This window comes from Callithrix jacchus, chromosome 2 (assembly GCF_049354715.1).
Source record: "Callithrix jacchus isolate 240 chromosome 2, calJac240_pri, whole genome shotgun sequence".
NCBI lineage: Eukaryota > Metazoa > Chordata > Mammalia > Primates > Cebidae > Callithrix > Callithrix jacchus.
Window position 1 is genome coordinate 98,850,567 of NC_133503.1, and position 17,567 is coordinate 98,868,133.

The window sequence follows — 17,567 nt, forward strand, 5'->3', positions numbered from 1 at the left end:
AATCCATCTGGAGTTAATTTTAGTGTAAGGTGTCAGGAAGGGGTCCAGTTTCTGCTTTCTGCACATGACTAGCCAGTTTTCCCAACACCATTTGTTAAACAGGGAATTCTTTCCCCATTGGTTGTTTTTGTCAGGTTTATCAAAGATTGTATGGTAGTAGACATGCTGTGTTTCCTCTGATGCCTCTGTTCTGTTCCATTGGTCTATATCTCTGTTTTGGTACCAGTACCATGCTGTTTTGATTACTGTAGCCTTGCAGTATAGTTTGAAGTCCGGTAGTGTGATGCCTCCTGCTGTGTTCTTTTTCCATAGAATTGACTTGGTTCTGCGGGCTCTCTTTTGGTTCCATATGAAGTTTAAGGTGTTTTTTTCCAGTTCTGTGAAGAAGGTCATTGGTAGCTTGATGGGGATAGCATTGAGTCTGTAAATTACTTTGGGCAGTATGGCCATTTTCAAGATATTGATTCTTTCTAACCATAAACATGGCATGTTTCTCCATCTGTTTGTGTTTTCTCTTATTTCGTTGAGCAGTGGTTTGTAGTTCTCCTTGAAGAGGTCCTTTACATTCCTTGTTAGTTGTATTCCTGGGTATTTTATTCTCTTTGTAGCAATTGTGAATGGCAGTTTGTTCTTGATTTGGCTCTCTTTAAGTCTGTTATTGGTGTATAGGAACGCTTGTGATTTTTGCACATTGATTTTATATCCTGAGACTTTGCTGAAGTTGCTTACCAGTTTCAGGAGTTTTTGAGCTGAGACGATGGGGTCTTCTAGATATACTATCATGTCATCTGAAAACAGAGACAATTTGGCTTCCTCCTTTCCTATTTGAATACCCTTTATTTCTTTTTCTTGCCTGATTGCTCTGGCTAGAACTTCCAGTACTATATTGAATAGGCGTGGTGAGAGATGGCATCCTTGTCTAGTGCCAGATTTCAAAGGGAATGCTTCCAGTTTTTGCCCATTCAGTATGATATTGGCTGTTGGTTTGTCGTAAATAGCTTTCATTGTTTTGAGATACGTTCCATCAATACCAAGTTTATTGAGGGTTTTTAGCATAAAGGGCTATTGAATTTTGTCAAAGGCCTTCTCTGCATCAGTTGAGATCATCATGTGGTTTTTGTTTTTGGTTCTGTTTATGTGGTGAACTATGTTTATAGACTTGCGTATGTTGAAACAGCCTTGCATCCCCAGGATGAATCCTACTTGATCATGGTGGATAAGCTTTTTGACGTGCTGTTGCAATCGGCTTGCCAGTATTTTATTGAAGATTTTTGCGTCTATGTTCATCATGGATATTGGCCTGAAGTTTTCTTGTTGAGTCTCCTTCGGGTTTTGGTATCAGGATGATATTGGTATCATAAAATGATTTGGGAAGGATTCCCTCTTTTTGAATAATTTGGTATAATTTCAGAAGGAATGGTAACAGTTCCTCTTTGTGCGTCTGGTAGAATTCGGTTGTGAACCCATCTGGACCTGGGCTTTTTTTGTGTGGTAGGCTTTTAATTGCTGCCTCAACTTCAGACCTTGTTATTGGTCTAATCATAGTTTTGGCTTCCTCCTGGTTTAGGCTTCGGAGGACACAAGTGTCCAGGAATTTATCCATTTCTTCCAGGTTTACTAGTTTATGTGCATAGAGTTGTTTGTAATATTCTCTGATGATGGTTTGAATTTCTGTGGAATCTGTGGTGATTTCCATTTTATCGTTTTTTTATTGCATCTATTTGGTTATTCTCTCTTTTTTCTTTAATCAGTCTGGCTAGTGGTCTGTCTATTTTGTTGATCTTTTCAAAAACCAGCTCTTGGATTTCTTGATTTTTTGAAGGGTTTTTCATGTCTCTATCTCCTTCAGTTCTGCTCTTATCTTGGTTATTTCTTGTCTTCTGCTAGGTTTTGAGTGTTTTTGATCTTGCTTCTCCAGCTCTTTCCATTTTGATGATAGGGTGTCCATTTTGGATCTCTCCACTCTTCTCATGTGGGCACTTATTGCTATATATTTTCCTCTAGAGCCTGCTTTAAATGTGTCCCAGAGATTCTGGTATGTTGTGTCTTTGTTCTCGTTGGTTTCGAATAACTTTTTTATTTCTGCCTTCATTTCATTGTTTATCCAGTCAACATTCAAGAGCCAGTTGTTCAGTTTCCATGAAGTTGTGCGGTTCTGAGTTAGTTTCTGAATTCTGAGTTCTAACTTGATTGCACTATGGTCTGAGAGACTGTTTGTTATGATTTCAGTTGTTTTGCATTTGCTGAGGAGTGATTTACTTCCAATTATGTGGTCAATTTTAGAGTAGGTGTGATGTGATGCTGAGAAGAATGTATATTCTGTGGATTTGGGGTGGAGAGTTCTGTAAATGTCTATCAGGTTTGCTTGTTCCAGGTCTGAGTTCAAGCCCTGGATATCCTTGTTGATTTTCTCTCTGGTTGATGTGTCTAATATTGACAGTGGAGTGTTAAAGTCTCCCACTATTATTGTGTGGGAGTCTAAGTCTCTTTGTAAGTCATTAAGAACTTGCCTTATATATCTGGGTGCTCCTCTATTGGGTCCATATATGTTTAGAATCGTCAGCTCTTCTTGTTGTATCGATCCTTTTGCCATTATGTAATGACCTTCTTTGTCTCTTTTGATCTTTGTTGCTTTAAAGTATATTTTATCAGAGATGAGAATGGCAACTCTTGCTTTTTTTTTTTTTTTTGCTCTCCCTTTGCTTGGTAAATCTTCCTCCATCCCTTTATTTTGAGCCTTTGTGTATCCTTGCATGTGAGATGGGTTTCCTGGATACAGCACACCAATGGGTTTTGGCTTTTTATCCAATTTGCCAGTCTGTGTCTTTTGATTGATTCATTTAGCCCATTTACATTTAGGGTTAATATTGTTATGTGTGAATTTGATTCTGCCATTTTGATACTAGCTGGCTGCTTTGCCTGTTAGTTGATGTAGATTCTTCATTTTTTTTGATTCTCTTTACAATTTGGTATGTTTTTGGAATGTCTGGTGCTGGTTGTTCCTTTCTATGTGTAGTGTCTCTTTCAGGAGCTTTTGTAGAGCAGGCCTGGTGGTGACAAAATCTCTGAGTACTTGCTTGTTTGCAAAGGATTTTATTTTTCCTTCACTTGTGAAGCTCAGTTTGGCTGGATATGAAATTCTGGGTTGAAAGTTCTTTTCTTTAAGGATGTTGAATATTGGCCCCCACTCTCTTCTGGCTTGTAGGGTTTCTGCTGAGAGATCTGCTGTGAGTTCTGCTGTGAGTCTGATGGGCTTCTCTTTGTGGGTGACTTGACCTTTCTCTCTGGTTGCCCTTAGCATTTTCTCCTTCATTTCAACCCTGGTGAATCTGATGATTATGTGTCTTGGGTTTGCTCTTCTTGAGGAATATCTTTGTGGTGTTCTCTGTATTTCCTGGACTTGAATATTGGCCTGCCTTGCTAGATTGGGGAAGTTTTCCTGGATAATATCCTGAAGAGTATTTTCCAGCTTGGATTCATTCTCTTCATCACATTCAGGTACACCTATTAAACGTAGATTAGGTCTCTTCACATAGTCCCACATTTCTTGGAGACCTTGTTCATTCCTTTTTGTGCTTTTTTCTCTAATCTTGCCTTCTTGTTTTATTTCATTGAGGTGATCTTCAACCTCTGATATCCTTTCTTCTGCTTGGTCAATGTGGCTGTTGAGACTTGTGCATGCTTCGCAAAGTTCTCGTGTTGTTTTTCAGCTCCTTCAATTCACTCATATTCCTCTCTAAATTGTCCATTCTTGTTATCATATCCTCAAATCTTTTTTCAAGGTTCTTAGTTTCTTTGCATTGAGTTAGAAAGTGTTCTTTTAGCTTACGGAAGTTTTTCATTACCCACCTTCTCAAGTATGATTCTGTCATTTCATCACACTCCTTGTCCATTCAGCTTTGTTCCCTTGCTGGTGAGGGGTTGTGGTCCCTTGTAGGAGGCGAGGTGTTCCGGTTTCGGGTGTTTCCCTCCTTTTTGCACTGGTTTCTTCCTATCTTCGTGGATTTATCCTCCTGTCATCTGAGTAGTTGCTGACTTTCCGATTGGGTCTCTGAGTGGACCTCCAGATTGTTGATGATGAAGTATTTCTGTTTCTTAGTTTTCCTTCTAACAGTCTAGCCCCTCTGCTGTAGGACTGCTGAGGTCCACTCCAGGCCCTGCTTGCCTGGGGAACACCTGTAGCAGCTGTGGAATGGTGAGGATGCTACCAGTTTCTTCTTCTTCTATCTTTGTCCCTGAATGATGTCCGCCAAATGTCAGTCTGATCAGTCCTTTGTGTGGTGACTCTTTGGATATACGGGGGTCAGGGAACTGCTTGAGGAGACAGTCTGTACTTTATAGAAGCTCAAGTGCTGAGCTTGTTTATTCAGGGCTGCTAGGCAGGTACATTTAAGTCTGCTGCAGCAGAACTCATAAAGCCCCTTTTTTTCCTCAGGTGCTCTGTCTTGGTGAGTTAGGGCTTTATTTATGAGTATCCATTGCACTGTCCTGCCCAGCAAGGAGTCAATCTAGTCACTGCCTGCCTGCAGAGGCTATCCTGAGTTGCTCTGGGCTCCACCCTGCTGCCATGGGCTCTGCCTTGCTGCCATGTGTAATTCCCTGTAGTCCTGTTAATATGGGTGTGGTTAGAACTGCCGTGGAGATGGTGGTCTGCCTCTGTAATGGCGGACTCTCCGTTATGGTGGGTTGTCTCTGCAACGGCAGGTTGCCTCAGCAACGGCAGGCTGTGTCAGCAATGGCAGAGTACCTCCGTAGGGGTGGAGTGCCTCGGTAATGGCGGACGCCCCTCCCCCACCAAACTGCACTGTCCTGGGTTCAGCTGTGCTTGCCATGAAACTCTCAACCCCGAGCATTTCCAATTACTGTTTTGTTTGTTTTTGTGGGGGTGGGATCCGCCGAGCCTGATCACGTGGCTCCCTGCCTCAGAGCCCTTTTTTTTTTTAAGTTGAACGGTTGACTCTCTCCCAGGTGTTCCAGTCACCTGCTGAAAGGGCGCCGGGATCTGTGTGATTTCCCGTGCAGCGACCCACTACGCCGGCTGAAACAACTTCGCTGCCTGGGAATCTCCTGGCCTGGCTTACTGTTTAAGTCCAGTTTAATCAGATGAATGTGCTAATCTGTCTTCCCAAATCTCAAATTGCCAGTTTAACAGGGCAGCTAGACCAGTGTATTTTGTACAGAGTGCCACTGAGCTGCGGCACCTGCTGAAACAGCTGCGCCGGCCAAAATGGCCACGCTGGCATACCGTGGAGCTCCTACACCTGGGAATCTCCTGGTCTGTGGGCAATAAAGATCCGTCTGGAAATGAGGCGTCCACTCACCCTCTGTGCTTTCACTGAAAGCTGCAATCCTGAGTTGCTCCTATAGCGCCTTTTCCTCCTTAATAGTTGGATTTTAGTAAATGGTACAGTGGTCAAGGTGGAAGGGCACTTAGAACTCATTAGAATGAAGCACACTGTACTCCTGTGGCCCTGTGTACTGGATAATTGTATAGTCTGCCAACAAATTTAACAAAACCACTTTTTAAAGAAACAATATGTAATGGTCACTCAATAGCTTTCAAAATACATTCTTGTATTATAGCACTGCACAACCTATTCTGAAAGTGATCTGGCATCATCATTCCTGCAAAACTTGCTTTGGAGAGAGGAAGCTTGCTTGGGGCAGTTGCATAGTATGGAAGTTTTAAGTACCTCGGGAAGAAAGAGCCATGTAAATATATGTAATAAATTGATGCATATGTAAAATTTTCTTGGCCTTTATCCTACAAAAAATGACATATTTTAATATGAATTTTCTGAATGTAAAATTATGGACTGTTTTTTATACTATGGCCTAATTTTAAAGACCCAAAATCATATTTTTTAAGTGTGCCCTTATGCTGAAGTGCCAGTGTATGCACGTTATACTTGGTTTGGCTGTAAACTATATTTCAAAGTAAATCCTAGTGTAATAAGTTTTATAACGTAAAAGATTTAGGCTGCTGAAACATTATTTTTAAGAGATATAAAGTGCAGTGGAGGACTATGTTGTTTTCTTCTCTAAGCCCAGAGAAGAACTACTAAGGGGTCCCTCCAACCCTGAAGATTTGTTTTGGCTTTTACCAAGACTTGTAACCTATGATATAAAGATGGTTTAGTCTGCGGTGCCAGTGGTGCTTGTTTTTTGTTTAGTCAAGAGTAAATTCAACCCAGGGGACCACTTATGCAAAAGATGTAAACTCTTGCATAATACATTGATAACATGTTTTACCAACCTCAAGGGTAAATGCTAAATATAAGTTAACCAAAGAGCAAGTTAAAAGTAAAAAAGGATGAGGGTCAATTTAAAATTTCTAATTGTTAATGCCCTGTTTTCCAATTTGTCATCTTTTGTGATGTTTATAAGGAGACAGCTAAGTTGTATTTATCCAAATAAATTCAGATGAATTAATATTGCCTAAGTTAAATATTAATATTCTAAAGACAAGTTTATATAGTGCTTAATTTATATAACATGAATTTAAAGCATAAAATTAATAAAATTGTTTCACCCTCCCCAAAGAAAGGAAATATCAAACATCATGTGATCAATCAATAAAGAAATAACAGAACCCACATTTCACCCACAGAAATGACTTGTGGGAGCTGTGCAGTCCGAAAAGGTTGTCCTCTCTGCATCTTTTTTGGAATGGCCATAGAGAATAATAAACAACAGGACCGTAGCAAATTTGGCTAGCCAGGAAATTCATTTCACTGCTAGAGTAGGATAAGTGATTGATATATGCTATGTGGGCCAGTGACTGCTGTATTTCTAGTTCTTCCTGTTTCCAAACAAAGACTTATAACTTCTGTTTAACCTTATTGCTCACCAGACAATGAGGAGCCATTTTGAGACCTGATGAAAAGCAGAACACACATTATACAAAGATTCTATTTTCAAAGTGAATGAAGTAACTGCATGAGACAATGGTGTGGTATTTCTCAGGGAGAATCTGGAGAAGGTATTCTGTTTGTGAGAGGAAGAGTATGTATGAATATTACAAAGCTAAAGGGGTAAAATGTGGTAGAAGCCACTAGTTTTCCACTCAATAAACTTTCTCCTTTCATTTCTTACTGATGGAATCCCAATTTTGTTCAAATCAGCGATGTGCTCAAGAACTGGGGATATGGTGACTGATCAGTTTTCCCTTTTTATGTTAACTGCAAGAACGCTTAGAACTAAGTTTGCAGCTCGTCCTTAACAAGGAAGTCTCTGTGATGTGCAGTATTGTAATGGCCTCATCCCTAGTCATAGCTTATATTTCAACCCATGATTTTCATTTTTCTTTTTCACCTATTTTCGTAAATACTATTTTGCTATACTTACTTATTCCATCAAACCACCTTAAAACATTTAAAAATAAACCATGTAGAAAAAGCAGCAAGGAGGGCCAACAGAAAGAAAGAGGAGGAGAGAAAGAAAGAGAAAAGAAAGAAAAGAGAGAAAAAGAGAAAGGAAGGGAGGGAGGGAAGACAAAAGGAAGGAAGGAAGGGAAAAGAAAGAAAATGAAGGAAAGGAAGAGGAAGGAAGGAAGAAAGGAAGAAGAGAAAGAAAAAGGGAGACTTAAAAAGGGAAGAAGGAAACAAGGGAATAAGGAAAGGAACAGAAAGCAAAGGACATAAAACACACTGAACCTCGTAGGTCTAAACCTATAAAAGGAAGATAAATGTCATTCCCACTGATGATTTAAGAATTAAACAACGTGATTTGTGGAGAAAGGCTAATAAAAGATGGAATACACTACAAAGGAATACAAAGATGAAATTAATTGGCTGAAGTATATGCTTATAGTTCCAAGCTTTTGAAATATTCTTTCTGGTGGCACATGGGAAATATCTTGATGCATGATAGCCTGTAAGTACCACATCAGGCAAGCCACTCCAGGGACAACTCCCCCCAACCACAGTGTCACTCGCCAGGTAACCTGAGGAACGGCTGTGGCTTTTAATTTGTCAGAGACAAGCGGGGGCCAGAATGAGAGACAAAATGGGTGACTGAGTTAAGATCTCACAGATATGAGTGCCTCTTGTGTATTTTGTGGATTATAAATATTTACTGTCACTTGGTCCTTCTATCACTTTCTGTGTTCATGTACATGTTCTCTACTTCTTTTCTCTAACACATCTAGTGGGTTGCTAACTTATCTCTGCTTAACAAAGATAAGCTTTGTTCATCCATTTGTTTTAGAATGTCCTCAAATAAAGAGGACATTCAATATTCAATATCCTCAGTGACATCTGACATGTTTTTTTTAATATTTATTTATTTATTTATTGAGATGGAGTCTCATTCTGTCGCCCAGGCTAGAGTGCAGTGGGGTAATCTCAGGTCACTGTAACCTCTCTGCCTACCAGGTTCAAGCGATTCTCCCACCTGGGATTATAGCGCACACCACCACACCAGGCTGATTTTTTGTGTTTTGGTAGAGATGGGCTTCTACTATGTTGCCCAGGCTGATCTCAAACTCCTGAGCTCAGGCAGTCTGCCCACCTCTGCCTCCCAAAGTGCTAGGATTATAGGTGTGAGCCACTGTGCCTGGCCGACCTGTCTTCTTTTGCTTTAACAATGCTCCTTTCTACATCCATTCATAAGAAGGGAAAATGTCTAATTTTGAATTTGGCTTAATGCAGCTCACTAAAATAAGTATATGTAAACATTTAAACAAATACCTATCATATTTATGTGTATATATTGGCATTAATATCTATTCATATCTTAATTGGGCATTTCAGGCATATTTCAATATGGTGTAATAAAAGTAGAGACTAATACCTACCTAAACATGAGCTATGATCCAGGCAGCAAATAACTTCATTAAATAAGTCAAATAACTTAATTATTTGAAGGTGCATTTTGTAAGTTATTCATCTGAAAGGCAAAGATTTCTGCTCAAGGCCAAGTATGGTGGTTCATGCCTGTAATCCCAGCACTTTGGGAGGCCAATGTGTGCAGATCACCAGAGGTCAGGAGTTGGAGCCTGGTGAAACCCCACCTCTACTAAAAATATGGAAATTAGCCCAGTGTGGTGGTGCATGCCTGTAATCCCAACTATTCGGGAGGCTGAGGAAGGAGAAAGGCTTGAACCCAGGATGTTGAGGTTGCCCTGAGCCAAGATCACATCACTGCACTTGGACAACAGAGCAAGACTCCATCTCAAAAAAAAAAAAAAAAAATCTGCTTAAAAGCAATCACATAAATATACTGTAGAGCATGGATTAGTTGTAGGAACATAGTTTGTGATGATTAAGGTGTCCGGTTAGTGACAACTAACTTTAATTGGCCATATTCTGGGCCAGTGTTATTTTTCTATTCTTGAGGGAATGAGTGCTTGCCATTTAGGATTTTTGATGCCCTGATAAAGAATATTTGTTAAGAAAAATTACCCAAGTTTGGAAATAAGGAAAAAATATTACTGCATCTCCTTCAAAAGTTACACTAGAACATCAGCTAAGAAGCCACACTGTCTGACAAGAGTCATCTGATGATGTAAGGGAAGGTTACTTTGAATGATTCTTTACATTTGACTAAGGCCCTGATTCTGTAAAGTTATTTGTTAGCTTGTAGAAGATTGAAAAGTTATTAAAAACTATGTCAGTAGAGATACGAGTGATTTCTTTTCAGAAAAGATATCCCAAATTTTGATATTTATTGCTCTGTAGAATATTAACTAATTTTTATGTTTTAAAATAATTTATTTATTAACAATGCAAACTTTTTGGTTTTATCCAAATATAAATTATGATATTCTTAGTTAGTGGCAAAGCATCAAAGGTTTTACACCTAACTGAGCAATTGATTTGAGCAGTCTTTCTTTCATTCTCTGGTACCCTCTTAAAACCAGCTTTCCTTTCCTAACATTCCTAATAGTTCCATCATTGAGTTAAAATATATTTTTAGTTTTCTTAAAATTATATTTTGTCATACTCCCTTTTCCTACCCTCATTTAAATTAAATTAGGAAACAGACAAAAGTTTAATAAAGGCGATATACTTAAAGATGACAAACTCAAAATATAGCCATGTGTTGTTTATTGACAGGGATATATTCTAAGAAATGCATTCTTAGGCAATTTTGTCACTGCATGAACATCATAGAGTGTACTTACACAAACCTAGATGGTATCGCCTACTATTATAAGACTTGAAATATTTGTGGAAAAATATACTTAAAAGACAAAAATAAATAATATAAACTTTATTTCTCAACATAAGCTCCATAAACTTCAAGATATTTCTGTAAGTGATGACACTGGCCATTTAGTCTATTCCTACAGAACTCAGGGTCTTGAGAATTTAACCATGTCAACACAGCCCTTTCTACAGTATTAACTGAAGAAAAATGGGTGCCATTTAAAGATGTTTAAAATTAGGAAATAAAAAGTCAGAAGGAGCTACATCAAGGCTATAAGGTAGATGTTTAATGGTTTCCCATAGAAACTCTTGAAAACTTTCCCTTGTTTGATAAGAAAAATGAACAGGGGCATTGTCATCGTTGGAGAAAGACTCTCTGGGGAAGCTTTCCTGTGTGTTTTTGTCCTATAGTTTTGGCTAATTTTCTCAAAACACTCTCATAATAACTGTCATCATTCTTTGGCCCTTCAGAAAGTCAACAAACAAAATGCCTTCAGTATTTCAAAAAACTGTTTTCAAGACGTTTGCTCTCGACTGGTCTGCTTTTGTTTTGACCAGACCGTTTTTCACCTCTTGGTAGCCATTGCTTTATTGTTCTTTATCTTCAAGATCATACTGGTAAAGCCGTGTTTCATTTACTGTTACAATTCTTCAAAGAAATGCTTTTATGAAGCATCTTCAAAGGGGAATTATTCCACTTATTTAAATTTTCATTGAAAGCTCTGCTCTTGTCTGCAGCTGATATGGACTTATTGATTTTGGTACCCATCAAGTGGAAAGTTTGCTCAGCTTTAATTTTTCAGTCAGAATTGTGTCACCTAAACCAATTGAGATGTCTTTGGTATTGGCTATTGTTTCTGCTGTTAATTGTCAGTCCTCTTCAATGAGAGAAATATCAAGATTAATTTTTTCCTTAAAAATCCAAGTAGCAGGTCTAGGCTATGCACTTCAACTTCAACATCATTGATGCTTCATGAGAAGTTTATGGATACAATGTCCCCAAAACATCAGCAGTTTACAAATGAATAAACCTTTTTAAAAAGGGAAGAGATAATGCTGAAGTTGAAGTGCATAGCCTAGACCTGCTACTTGGATTTTTAAGGAAAAAAATAATCTTGCTATTTCTCTAATTGAAGAGGACTGACAGTTAACAGCAGAAACAATAGCCAATACCACAGACATCTCAACTGGTTTAGGTGACACAATTCTGACTCTTTCACACACACAAACACACACACACACACACACAATTTCTTATCATAGTGAATGACAATCACACAATCATCCATCCAGTACTACAATTAGAAACCCAGCAATTGACTTTAATAACCACTTCTCAACTATCACCGTCTATTTCTACCTCCTAAGTATCTTGTATCTTGTATTTGGATATGTATCCAATAGTGGGACTGCTGGATATGGTACTTCTATTTTTAATTTTTTGAGGAATCTTTATACTGAGAAATCCTTATACTTAATGTTTTATTTAATTTTTAGATTTATAATTGACACATAATAATTATACATTTATGTAGTACAACCTGATATTTCAGGGCCTCCAGGATACTTAGGAGTTAGAAATAGACTTGGTGATAGTTGAGAGGTGGTTATTAAAGTCAATATAATGATATACCACATTTCTATTACTATTTAGTTCAAAACATTTTCTATATTGTGTCTACTGTTAAATCCATTCAATGAATGTTTTATTTAATTTTTTAAATTTTTAATTGACATGTAATAATTGTACATTTAGTACAACCTGATACTTCAATGCACGTATGCATAGTATAAAGATCAAATTGGGGTAATTATCATATTCACCACTTCAAATATTTATCATCTTTGTGGTAGCAGCATTCAAAAATCTTTTAGCTATCCTGTAATATTCACTATATTGTTATTTGCCATAGACACTAATGAAAATGCAAAGAAAAGGGAATTTTTATACACTGCTTGTGAGAAGATAAGTTGGTACAGTTATTATGGAAAACAGTATAAAGATTTCTCAAAAAATTAAAAAGACAAGTACCATATTCAGCAATCCCATTACTGATACATAGCCAAAGAAAATGAAATCAGTATGTTGAAAAGACATTTGCACCCCCTGTTTATTGCAGCAGTCTTCACAATAGCCAAGATAAAAAATCAAATTAAATGCTCATCTGCAGATTAATGGATAAAGAAAATGTGGCATATATATAAACAATGGAATACTATTTAATCATAAAACAGAATGAAATCCTGTCATTTGTAGCAACATAGACAAACAGAGAGGACATAGATTTGAAAATAAGCCGAGTACAGAGAAACCACATGAACTCACTCACATGTGGAATCTAAAGTTGATACCACAGAAGTAGAAAGTAGAATAGTGGCTACCAGAGGCTGAGAGGAGGGGGAAAGGGAGGACTGGAAGAGGTTGGCCAGTGAATATACTAACTTTAGATATTTTACTTTTCAGTTCTAGAATATTATTTTAGTCATTGTCAGGAAATTATAATTGTTCTGTTAAAATTCTCCATCTTTTCATCCAGTTTGTTCATATTTTCTTCAACTTCCTCCTAATAGTTTCAATATATCTCTGGTTTCAAATGTCTTCAGGCAAGATCAGTCCTGTGTGTATTACAGGTCCCTCCCTTTGGCAAGCCTTTGGGATCTCAGCACAATGAGTTGTCAAGAATTCCCTCTCTGACTGACTACCCAGCCTTCAGATTCCTGGGCTACCATGCACTCTCACCACAAGTCTCCTGAGGGAGAATTGGTGGGCAGAACTTGGCCTCGAAACTCTCCAGATTCCAGCTGGTCTCACTAACCCACATACAGACATTTAAAACTCCACTGACTGCACCTTACCCAGGAAGAGTCTCCCTGCTTGAATCAGGCCCAATCCTCACCATCCCACGCCTGACTCAGCAGTTGCCCCTGGGGAAGATAATGGCTACTGATTTTCATTCTCTAGGAAGCACTTTTCTCTTTGGAATAGGGTTCCTTTAGACTTCTTCCTATCCACAACATTTTGATGGCTTAAAAAACATGTTATTATATTATACTTTATTTTTTTTTAGTTGTTTACAACTAAAGCTGCAAGCCTCTTGTTATATGATCAATAGTATGTTGTGAAATGCTATAGTCAAATTCATAAACAGCCCTTGAATGCATCCAGTTTTCTCTGCCTCTATTCTACCACCTGATCCAAGCTACCAACATCTTCCCCAAATTCCTCATTGATCTCCCTGCTTTTATTCTCATTTCACTAGTCTTGAATCTGTTCTGCATTCTGCAGTCATTGATCTCTTTAAAATGCATACCTAATGATAGCACCCTCTTGATGAACACTCTTCAATGTCTTACGGATTTTGATAAAGATAAAGATCAAAATCCTTAATGTGTGGTTTTGGGTAATAATGCTGTGTCAAACTAGGTTCATCAACTATAACAAATATGCCACCCTGGTACATGGGGGAGATTGTGCCTGTTTGAGGGGAGGTTTTGTTTCTCACATATGCATATGGGAAATCTCTGTACCTCCTCAATTTTGCTGTGAATCTAAAACTGCTCTAAAAATAAAATCCACTAAAAATATGTAACTACATACAATCTGTCCACAAATAATTGTTTTTACAGGCTATTTATCCTGACAGATGAGGTGATGAAAAGACTGACTCATCAGTACTTTGCTCAGGCATTCTAGACTAGGCGTGAGATTGACCTTAATTCTTCTTGCTGAATGAGTGTGGGGTCAATAGAGGGCACTCCAACCCCAACCCAGAATCCAATTTATCTTTACATTGTTTTAACAATTTTTTTTTTTTTTTGCTGGCTGTGATGGCTCATGCCTGTAATCCCAGCACTTGAAAGGCCAAGGTGGGTGGTTCACCAGGTTGGGAGTTCAAGACCAGCCTAACCAACATGGTGCAACCCCGTCTCTACTAAAAATGCAAAAAAAAAAAAAAAAGGCAGACTGACCAACAAGGTGAAACCCCATCTCTACTAAAAAAGAAAAAAAAAAATGGCCAGGCATGGTGGCATATGCCTGTAATCCCAGCTAAAATAAATAAATAAGTAAAATAAAAACAATTATTTTATTAGCAACTTTGCTCATAAGTGACTTAATCAGTGGAGTTGGGACTGGGGTTGAGAGCAGTGAGACCACCTGGTGCCAGCCTTAAGTGGGAAGAGGCCAGAATTTGGGATGCTGTTTAGCAAGCTTATAGAAAAGAGTAGAGTCACTGTCACAACAGTCACCTTCTTTTCTGAGACGGAATCTTGCTCTGTCACCAGCCTAGAGTGTGGTGATGTGATCTCTGCTCACTACAACCTCTGCCTCCTGGGTTCAAGCAATTCTTGTGCCTCAGCCTCTCAAGGATTACAGGGATGAGCCACCACACCCAGCTAATTTTTGTATTTTTAGTAGAGATGGGGTTTCACCATGTTGGCCAGAATGATCTCGATCTCCTGACCTCATGATCCACCAGCCTCAGCCTCCCAAAGTGCTGGGATTACAGGCATAAACCACTGTGCCTGGCCTCTTTTCTTTCTTTTAATTTCATATTTAAAATTTCAATTGTTATTTGAGTACAGGTCATTTTTGGTTATATGGATAAGTTCTTTAGCGGCAATTTACTGTACCTTTAGTGAGATTTTAGTGCACTTGTCCCCTGAGCTGTGTATGCTGTATCTGAAATGTAGTCTTTTTCCCTCTCTCCTTTCCCAACCTTCTCTAAGTCCCCGAAGTTTATTATATCATTCTTATGCCTCTTCATCCTCATAGCTTAGCTCTCACTTACAAGTGAGAACATACAATATTTAATTTTGCATTCCTGAGTTACTACTTCACTTAGAATAATTGCTTCCAGTTCTATTCAAGTTGCTGCAAAATACATTTTTTATGGCTGAGTAGTATTTCATAATATATATTTTGCCCATTTTATTTACCTACTTGTTAGTCGATAGATACTTAGGTTGGTTCCATATCTTTGCTGTTGTGAATTGTGCTGCTATTCACATGTGGGTGCATGCGTCTTTTTCATATAATGACTTCTTTTCCTTTGGGTAGATACCCAGCAGTGGGATTGCCGGATCAAATGGTAGTTCTACTTTAAATTCTTTAAGGAATCTCTATACTGTTTTCCATAGTGGTTTGTGGTTGGACTAATTTACATTCCAACCAGCAGTGTAAACTTGTTCCCTTTTCACAACATCCACACCGACATCTATTGTTTTTTATTTTTTAACTATAGCCACGCTTGCAGGAGTAATGTAGTAGGTATTTCATTGCGGTTTTGATTTGCATTTCCCTGATGATTAATGATATTGAGCATTTTTTCATGTGTTTGTTGGTTGCTTGTATATCTTATTTTGAGAAATGTCTTTTTTTTTTTTTTTTTTTGAGACGGAGTTTCACTCTTGTCACCCAGGCTGGAGTGCAATGGCGTGATCTCGGCTCACCGCAACCTCCGCCTCCTGGGTTCAGGCAATTCTCCTGCCTCAGCCTCCCGAGTAGCTGGGATTACAGGCGCGCGCCACCATGCCCAGCTAATTTTTTGTATTTTTAGTAGAGACGGGGTTTCACCATGTTGACCAGGATGGTCTCGATCTCTTGACCTCGTGATCCACCCGCCTCGGCCTCCCAAAGTGCTGGGATTACAGGCGTGAGCCACCGCGCCCGGCGAGAAATGTCTTTTCATGTCCTTTGCCCACTTTTTGATGGGGTTGTTTCTTTCTTGTTGATTTGTTTGAAATTTTCGTAGATTCTGCCTACTAGTCCTGTGTTAGATACATAGTTTGTAAATATTTTCTCCTACTCTGTGCATTGTCTGTTTACTCTGCTGATTATTTCTTTTGCTATGCGGAAGATTTTTGTTTAATTAGGTATATTTATTCTTTTTGTTGCATTTGCTTTTGGGGTCTAAGTCATGCCTAAGCCAATGTCCAGAAGAGATTTACTGATGCTACCTTCTAGAATTTTTATGGTTTCAGGTCTTAGTCTTTTTGATCCATTTTGAGTTGATTTTTTTGTATAAGGCAAGAGATGGGTATCCAGTTCTGTTCCACATGTGACTTGCCAGTTTCTTCATCACTCCTTATTGAATAGTATGTGCTTTCCCCAATTTATGATTTGGTATGCTATGTTGAAGATCAGTTGGCTGTAGCTATTTTGCTTTATTCCTGGGTTCTCTCTTCTGTTCCATTGGTCTACATGCCTATTTTTATGCCATGCTGTTTTGGTAACTAAAGCCTTGTAGTATAATTTGAAGTCAGGTAATGTGATGCCTCCAGATTTTTTCTTTTTGCTTAGTATTGCCTTGGCTATGTGGACTCCTTTTTGGTTCCATAGGAATTTTAGGATGATATTTTTTTCTAGTCTTGTGAAGACTAATGATGGTATTTTGATGAGAATTGCATTGAATCTATATATTACTTTTGGCAATATGATCATTTTCACAATATTGATTATTCCCATCCATGAACATTGGATGTGTTTCCATTTGTTTGTCATCTGTAATTTCTTTCAGCAGTGTTTTGTAGTTTTCCTTGTAGAAATCTTCCATCTCCATGGTTAAGTATATTTCTAAGGTTTTCTTTTCTTGTTTTGTTTTGCTTTTTGTTTTTTTCTGTTGTAAAAGGGATTGAGTTCTTTATTTGATTCTCTGTTTGGTTGTTGTTGGTGTATAGCAGTGATGCTAATTTGTGTACATTGAATTTTTATCCTGAGACTTTACTAAATTCATTTATCAGATCTAGCAGCTTTCTGGATGATTCTTTATAGTTTCCTAGGTGTACAATCACATCAGCAGCAAACAGTGACAGTTTGACTTCCTCTTTTCTAATCTGGATGTACTTTCTTTCCTTCTCTTCCCTGATTGTTCTGGCTAGGACTTCCAGTACTATGTTGAAAAGAAGTGGTGAAAGTGGGTATCCTTGTCTTGTTCCAGTTATTAGGGGAATGCTTTCAACTTTTCTCCATTCAGTATGGTGGCTGTGGGTTTGTCGTATATGGCTGTTGCTACTTTGAGGTAAGTTTCTTCTATGCCTATTTTGTTGAGGGCTTTTATTGTAAAGGATGCTAGATTTCATCAAATGCTTTTTCCCCAGTTATTGAGATGATCATACGAGTTTTGTTTTAATGCTGCTTATGTGATGTATCACATTTATTGACTTGTATAGGTTAAATTATCCCTGCGTCACTGGGATGAAACCCACTTGGTCATGACACATTATCTTTTTAGCATGCTGTTGGATGGAGTTAGCTAGTATTTTGTTGAGGATTTTTGCCTCTCTGCTCACCAAGGATATTGGTCTGTAGTTTTCTTTTTTGTTATGGCCTTTGCTGCCTTTGGTATTAGGGTGATACTGGCTTCATAGCACGAATTAGGAAGGATTCCCTGTTTCCCTCTTTTGGAATAGTTTCAG

At 38.3% G+C, this 17,567-nt stretch overlaps 1 long non-coding RNA gene across 4 annotated transcripts in view; it reads left to right on the forward strand.

Moving 5' to 3' along the window:
* The window catches only part of LOC144581412 (uncharacterized), a 134,893-nt gene that overhangs the window by 80,170 nt on the left and 37,156 nt on the right, over positions 1 to 17,567 (forward strand). The window contains exon 5 of one of the 4 annotated variants that reach the window (XR_013532175.1): positions 17,031 to 17,170. The exons of 2 other annotated variants lie outside the window; for them this stretch is intronic. This is a non-coding gene — a long non-coding RNA (uncharacterized LOC144581412). Of the gene's footprint in view, positions 1 to 17,030; positions 17,198 to 17,567 lie in introns of those variants that run through there. One more of the 4 variants, XR_013532176.1, reaches the window with a different exon arrangement.